Source organism: Fopius arisanus, unplaced genomic scaffold (genome assembly GCF_000806365.1).
Source record: "Fopius arisanus strain USDA-PBARC FA_bdor unplaced genomic scaffold, ASM80636v1 scaffold00013, whole genome shotgun sequence".
NCBI classification, from domain to species: Eukaryota; Metazoa; Arthropoda; class Insecta; order Hymenoptera; family Braconidae; genus Fopius; species Fopius arisanus.
Window position 1 is genome coordinate 515875 of NW_011887752.1, and position 8122 is coordinate 523996.

At 34.6% G+C, this 8122-nt stretch overlaps 1 protein-coding gene across 1 annotated transcript in view; it reads left to right on the top strand.

Annotated features, from left to right (window-relative positions):
- The window catches only part of LOC105263124 (uncharacterized), a 32583-nt gene that overhangs the window by 16341 nt on the left and 8120 nt on the right, over positions 1–8122 (top strand). The window lies entirely within an intron of this gene.

Genomic DNA, 8122 nt, shown 5'->3' on the forward strand with positions numbered 1-8122 from the left:
TCGGAGCGGAGCGAATGCAAAATTGATGGATCGGTGTTGTTGATTTGACGGGGTCTAGCTCAAGGTGAGAATTCGATTTGTTTTGAAGGGAATGATAAGTGATTTCGATCGAATTATTTGTCACCATCGTACGGGTCTATATTATTCGGGGATAAGGTTTCTCAACGATTCTGATGACTTGTTATTTTACAAGTGTGAATGGACAGCATGCTGGGTAGAACTGGTACAGTTGGAAACTGAGGGACCAGTCGCTCTCAGGACCATTGCAAACCTTTTTTTTTCAACTAGTGGGATAGGATTCTGGTTCTGGAAAAGAAATCGAATTCTTACAGACCATTTTGGCGGTTGATACATGACGGTAAAAGGCAGGGGACTTCGAGTTTCTTCACTCCATTTCGCCATAAATAATAAACAACAAAATTAAAAGGGACTTCTTCGCTATTTTATACATTAAAAATTCTAATCGGTTATTTCCTTGGGGATATAATCGCATTCCTAAGTCCTAAATTCTAAAATTACTCAGAGAAAATTTATTTTTATAATCTAAAAAAGATTGATAATTTAACAATTTTTTTGAAGAAAAAATAATAATAACAATATATTTAATAACTAACTGATTGTGTTGAGATGAAATTTAATTTTTATGTAAGAAATTGAATTTTCAATTTTTTAAATATATATATTTATTTTATATTCATTTTTTTCAATTCTATATAAATATAGAACTTTTAAATTTCAATTTCAATTAGAAAACTTTTTCATTGAGAATTTTTCAAACTCTTTTTATCTGCATATCATAATTATTTAAACAAATGATTTTCATAAGCTAAACTGTGGGGCATTTTGAAAAAGCAAAAAGGCCAAAACCAAAAAATGTCTTTTCGTTACATCTGGATTTTTCAAAAGGCGATTTCGCTCTCCGATGAATTATCGATATTTAGAATATTTGGAATTGATCAGATGATTCTTTACAATGATTTTAATCGCAGGAATACCATAATTTTTTAGCGCGTAATTTTTTTCTTCGGAGAAAAAACGGAAATTGCCTGAGAGTATCGATTCTTTCTCAACACGCAAGTGGAATTTCATTCATCTGTGCCGAGTAGTTTCTAACGACCACTTTTTGTTCATTAATTTTTCAGGATAAATTCTCCACACTGTAATTAACAAGTACTCAACGACGTCAAGGTGAAATGTAAAGTATATCAATGATAAGTAGGTTGGATATCTATTTTAAAATGATTTTAGTTGAGGGAAAAAAGGATGAATATTTTTCCATAAATTCTGAAACACTTCATTAACTTCGTGATTCTTCCCGTGAGTACGCGTTATTAACATCAGCGGGTATGAATTATCGCGTTGGTTTTACAACAGCACATTTTTAGATACATAATTTGTTATTACACCTGAAATAAAAACATTCATCGATTTGAATGCATGATCTCCGTTGAAAAATTACGCTTGAAATTTCCGGTTTACAAGAAGTTTAAATTTTTAACAATTATTCATTGACGAATCATTTAATTCCTCGCATATTCTGGTAATATTGAAAATTCAAGGAATCGTTTCCCTGAATTTTCAATTATCTATTGAAAACTGAATTGTATTTGATGTTGAATTTTCACAATTGACATGAAACTTCAAGTGAAATAAAAAATTCAGTGTCAGTTTTGAAAATTGAAATTGAAAATTCAGATGTCTTTGTGACTGCAATAGCAAAAAATAATCAGCAGTCTATCACAGGATATCCTTGTCATTGGAATTGAATAATTTTTCCTTTGACTTGTGTCTTTTCCGGTATTGTCTAGTGGTCAGGATATCAGTGGATAATATCAATTTCATGGTTTGTGGTGGGCACCGCAGGCGATAAAAAAGGACAATTTCACCAGAAATTTTTCTGAATTCTTTAGTTTATTGAAAAAGTATCTGGGGAGAAAAATCCATTGAATGTCTCAACTTTCACAAGTGCAAGATTGTTACTGAATTTTGTCGATTATTGAATAGGCGATTGCGTTCAGCTGTTGCTGCTAGTCTTGAAAAACCATAGGTAGAAAGTTAACTGTCGTTTATACCGTGCATCGAAGCCGATCGGCACGCCAACACGACTTGTTAACCGCTCGAATAACGATTTTCGATAAAACCACTCTTCTTCCGAATAATTTCACTCGGTACCAATCAATTTCTGTTATAAATTCGTATTTTTTTATGCAACTCATAATCCGCCCTGTTATACGATTACTTTAAATCCCGCGTTGAAAAATTTTCAACAACGGGGAATTAACATGGAATTTATTTGCATTTTGTCAGTGGAAAATCGGTTGTCGTTTTGAATATGCAGTGACACTCTCAATTGTCGGGCAGTTCGATAATAAAAATTATGGAAAATGGAAAAATTCAGAGACAGGCTCTTTTGAATCCTAAACATGACTGATAAGCTTTATGAAGTGAATTAATTTCAAATTGCATGAAAATTCGTTATTATTCTAAATGCAGATGTAATTGTTAATCAGAATTTCTAAAAAATGAAAATTTCGTCATCGAAAAATTGAAATCTCATACAGAAACATAAATAACTCTACTCACAGGAATTAACTTTCTAGTATCATTTTCATTTGCTATACATACCCTATTGGGGTTTTTACATTTTTGTGGTGCCCTGAGCCGACTTCCTGTCCAATTATATCGCATTGTGCCCCAGGAGCTGTACCCCACGTAAAGACTCTCCTGGCAACCGAGGGAAGCCATAGAAAATCCCGGTTGATAATCAATCAAACTTCATAGGAGAATGTCTTCTCCCAATACTTTCCGATGATTCTTGGTATCAAGACTCCCGTTCGACGATTTCCGAAAGGTTAAAAATACCAATGCCCCAATAAGTCAGACTCGAACCCAGGAAGTTCGGAGTTCCGCCGTTCAGCCGAGTCATTAGCACATGGGTCATCGTCGCCAGTGAATTAACTTTATATTTCTCATTATTTCTTCATTTCTCTCATTTTTATATTCATTATTATTTATTATTACTTCAGTAACAATAAATTACTAATCATTTTATAATATAATATTAATAATATTATAATATTTTATAACATAATTTATTGTAATTCCTTGAAATTGCAATAACGCTTGGAATAACTAAAAAAAATTCTGAAAATTATTCTAATTACAAAAAAATTACAATAAAATTTTCAAAGGTACAATCCCCCCCACCCCCCAAAAAGCCATAAGGCCCTGCCTCAGGCCCAACTGTCATCTATATTTACACCGTGGGGTACCTGATTATTTAACTAATATACAAAATGGAAATTCACCAGTTGGGAAAATGACCGTGTCGTAATAATATTGTCATTCGTCCTCGCGCCTCTTTTGCACAGCTATAATTTGCCGAGTCAAAACGATTAGAATGAATGGCAATGGGCATGGCACGTTTGAAACAGCGGGACTTCCCGCTCATTGCCCACTTGAATCAACGGATTTGCCTTCGTAAATTCCCCTCCTTAATTATTTTTTTTTTTCACCAACGGCTATTGTTCCTCGGGGACTTTCACCGTGATTACCATCTCTCCCCTGCCGTCTGTAATCGCTGCTTAGAAATTTTCCCGCTGCATACGAATCCCCAAATCAAATCCCCGACTCATGTCCAATTATCGGCTTGCATCGTCTTCTATCAATGTATCCCCGTTTCTATTAAAAAATTCCGCGTCTTCACGCGGCGGTGTCGATAAAAAATTCAACAAGAAAATATAACGAACAAAAATAAGAGCAAGTCATCAGTAAAACTAATTATTAATAACTCGCCATTTTCTAGGAACTTATCTCTTTTTATTTGAATTTTCCCTTGACTTCCTCAATTATGAAAAACAAATAAAATTCATGTGGATAATTTTGTAATGGCCTAGCATTTCACATGACACATTTCGTCATATCTGAATTTTTTACAGAGAGACATAGTGAAGAAATAAATAGAAAACCGTGAGAAGCGGCGACATTTTTCGAATATAGTAATGATGAAAAATTTTCCAAAAAGTACGCAATACTTTTCACGAATGTTTATTTCACGAAAATTTATGCTTACTATTTTTTGGATTTAAATTTTGCTATTTCAACGATCTAGTCCCAGCTGTTCCCTCAAAAGAAAACTATTTACTCTAGTTAATGGAGTTCGAATGACCGTCTGGTCATCAGAAAAATGACACTAGTCCTCCGTCGCAGTCGTCCAGTCGGACTTTCTTGGGTTTCAATAATTTTTCCGACAAACATGATATTTCCCTGTCAGGAGAAAAGAAGGAAGAATTGATTTTACCTATAGGGCGGCGCTCTATTCTTACGGGTCCTCTATTCTTAAAAAGATCGTCGATCATTCCGATCCGCCCCGAAAATTTGTATTGATGAATGACAGGCAGAGGCAGTTGCGCATTTTTCGGGCATATGTACGAGTTAATTCTTCAAAATTTGGTTATTATGAGTGTACCAAAGGTCATTGTTGGTGTGCAGCCTTCGCAATTACGCGTTTCCGAAAATTCCGAGGTGCTAATGAGCTTCTGGACACTCATGTTATTTTTGTTGTGTCATTCAGAATGATCGATTGTACCGGCTTTGTTCCATTATTTCATTCTTGTTTGGTAAGAGAAAAATGAGGTTCCGATTTACGGATGAGTGGCTATTGAAAAGAATTATTTCAGGCTATTGGGCTTCTGATGTAACACAAGCTGGTATTTTTAGTACTGCAAACCTTTTTTCTACCTTGTATTTATCCTGCTGAAGAATTATTCTTTCAATTTTGAATTTATGAAGTTGATTTTTTCAACAACAAAACGAATTTATCAAAATTCTTTTGTAAAAAAGTGGATTAATATCGCGAATATCCAATGAAACTAATTTTCTGATGTATTCAACAATTGAAAATCATGGAAATTAGGGAAAACGGAGGTAATTATTGCCTCTCTGCAATTTATTGAAAATTTAAAGAAGATTTCACATGCGAAAATCAGTTAATCTGTTTGAAAGTCTCCTCACTGTCAACAATAAATATTACATGCAAGACTTTCGACTAAAAATATTCTCTCCAACTTTACAATTCTAATTGATGCAAAAAAAAAACAACTTCTCGGAAGTTTACACAAGTGCAGCGGACCGTATTGCGTATGTACATTGGCAACAAAAAATTGTTGCACTAGTTTGTGTAAGTTACGTTGTAGCTGTCTAACGGTGCACTTGTTCAATTAGCGGAGTGAAGGAGGCACCGTTTCGTCTTCCTTATGTACTTGGTAGGTACATACGAAAATAATTACAACCTCAATAAAACTAAAAACTCATAGGTAGAATTAAACTAGATGTGTATGGCGTGAACTCGTAACCGACATTACGAGTCACGAGCTTTGCTGTACGTTGCTCGATAATATTATATTTAATTGGGGATAAGGAAGTGATGCTATTTAACCATTGAAGCATCTTACTCATAAACTCATAACCAATCGCATAAACAAGAATGAATCGAGAAAAAACCAATTCTTCGGGTTCTTCACAGAATTTGACTATGAAGAATTGCGTTTTTTTAGATGGTTCTCCTCAAGAAATTGATCAGTTCCTCTCAAAATGAAAAGAGGTATAGATTTCGATGGTCGAAATCATATGAAAATAACTGCAACGAAAAATGTTCATAGCTAACCTCAGCACTTGCTACTGAACCTATCAATCAGTTATTCGCACGCATGCAGTGGATCTAATCCGACTGTTCTATCTACGAATGTCACAGAAACTCTACCGTGTCGTGACATGTTTAGATTGTTTAGTCAAGATGACTATCAAATACCGCCAACTCATTGGAGTATCTAATATTTAGACTCTGAAACAATTATTTACTTTTATCCCCTATCATCGCTTCTCAACTTTCATCAGGCGAATTATTTCCGGCTACAATTTTCATTCCAATTCACCGTTCTATTTCTGTCCTCCTACTATTCCGACACTTCCGGTTTCGTGACAACTGACACTGGTCCACCGCACCTCCCATTCTTTACCGTCGCGCGGGCACGAATGCCGCATGGGTTTTAACATCTATCCTATTCTCCACATTTTTTTTATTAAACCGTGTGGTCTTTTCTGTCACTTTCACATCGACTGGGGTCTATCGCATTTCACTTTAACTCGCACCGTCATCTGTTCCTTCCGGGGTTTCATTTCGTGTCAGTTGCAATAACAAGACCCATTAATTCCCAATTACCATCGATATCCAATAGTGGAATTGTTCGTTTTTCATCGGATTATCTTCGAACTTGATCGTAAAATACAGATATCGAATCGAGAAATCAACACGTGTCGGAATTACTGCCGATTCACCCAAAACGGAGTAATAAAAAGACAAGAACAAAAAATCCCCAACATATGAATAAAATATGCAAGCCAAGAACTCGTCTGACTTTGGCCGCTTCGTCATGGAGTTGACACGTCCATAAATTTCCCCCACCTGGATTTGACGAGTCCGAGTCAGATGACAAAAAACTGACAGAAAAAAGTGATACAAGAAAAAGAATATAGTTTCAAGACCTTCGGTAAAAAGCGTGAAAAATCGAGGTCAATTCACGGTAGGTATTTCTCAAGGGTAAAATCTACCGCTTGTAATAAATAATTCATAGAGCCTTCCATAAGGCCCAAGACAATATTTAAAGTGCTTAATAGAGGGGTAAGTGTGTTTGCACGAAAGGATTTGCTCTATGCGCTTGTCTCGGAGATGATGTGTCACGATGCGACAGGAAGCAAGAGAGCGAAAAACAAGCGCAAGTGAAAAATGGGTAACAGCCGTACGCTTTTGAGAACCGGATAATTTTTTTTTTGTCAACCACGATGATGAGGTTGAAAACCGGTAGGGTACCTCCAGACTTATGCATCATTTTTCTGGCTATCATAATTATCTAATTTTTCTATTTGTTTTTTTTTAATGAAATTTCTGGGGGAGGGGGGGGGAACGAAATAAAATCCATTCGTTGGAAAACAATTTCATGGACACATTAATTATTTTTCGGAGTAATTTAATTTAATTATTTATATTAATTTCATTAGTCAGATTTTTGTTGAAAAAATGTTAATAATTTTCTTCATTCAAAAGAACTTATATGTATCTATATATAAATATGAACGGGAAAAAAAGTAAATATATACATAACAACAGTATATATACATATTATGTATATATTGTTATAGATTCTATTTATGGAATAATTTTTTGCATGCGTCCCCATATGACAATTATAGGCTATAAAAATTCCAGTTTTCAATAGTAAAATTTCTTCAAGTTGAAAAAATATTGAAAAACGTACCGGACAGTGGGATAAATTAAACGGATACCACTCCAAACCATTTAAATGACTTTCACAGCAAATTAAAAAATCGTAAAAAGCGTAAAAAAAATGTCAATTATAAAATTTCTCTCGATGCATTATTAACGGTCTAAATTCGCAGGAAGTTGATAAATATTATCACTCACCCGTAGTTGGAAATGACCGTTATTCCACGACGGAACTACACATCCCTAATTGATTTATCGCTCGAACATGCCGCCTGAAAAATGATTACTAGGAACGAAAACATTTCGACATCGAAATCGATTATTTTATCCACGAGAATTCATTGACTTCATTCACTCTCTCCAACCGAAAAAATTACCATAAGCATTCTAATTACGGCCGAATGAATAATAAAAAAAAAACTGATTTTACAAATTAATTGCGGTAAAAAGGTCGCATAAAATGATATTAAATTTTGATAATTTCCGAAAGTGGCAATTATCCAGTGTTTTCTCTTGACTTTAATAATCCCTCATGAATCTCGAGTGAAAATTAATTCAAGGATACTCCATTCCCATTCTCTTCGCTGAAATCAGCGGAATAATATCAAACTGCAATGAAAATTCTGAAATTAGACTCATCATTAACAATGGATACTACCAATGTATTACAAAACGGTGGAAATTAACATGCCAAGGTTCCCAACAATTTCCGCGACTCCAAAGATATGAAACAATGAAAAACGGTACATGCAATTTTATATAGTTTCTCCCACACTGAAATATTTCCATTTAAACCATCTCCTTTCATCCACAGATTTTCATTTCGAATTAATGATTTAA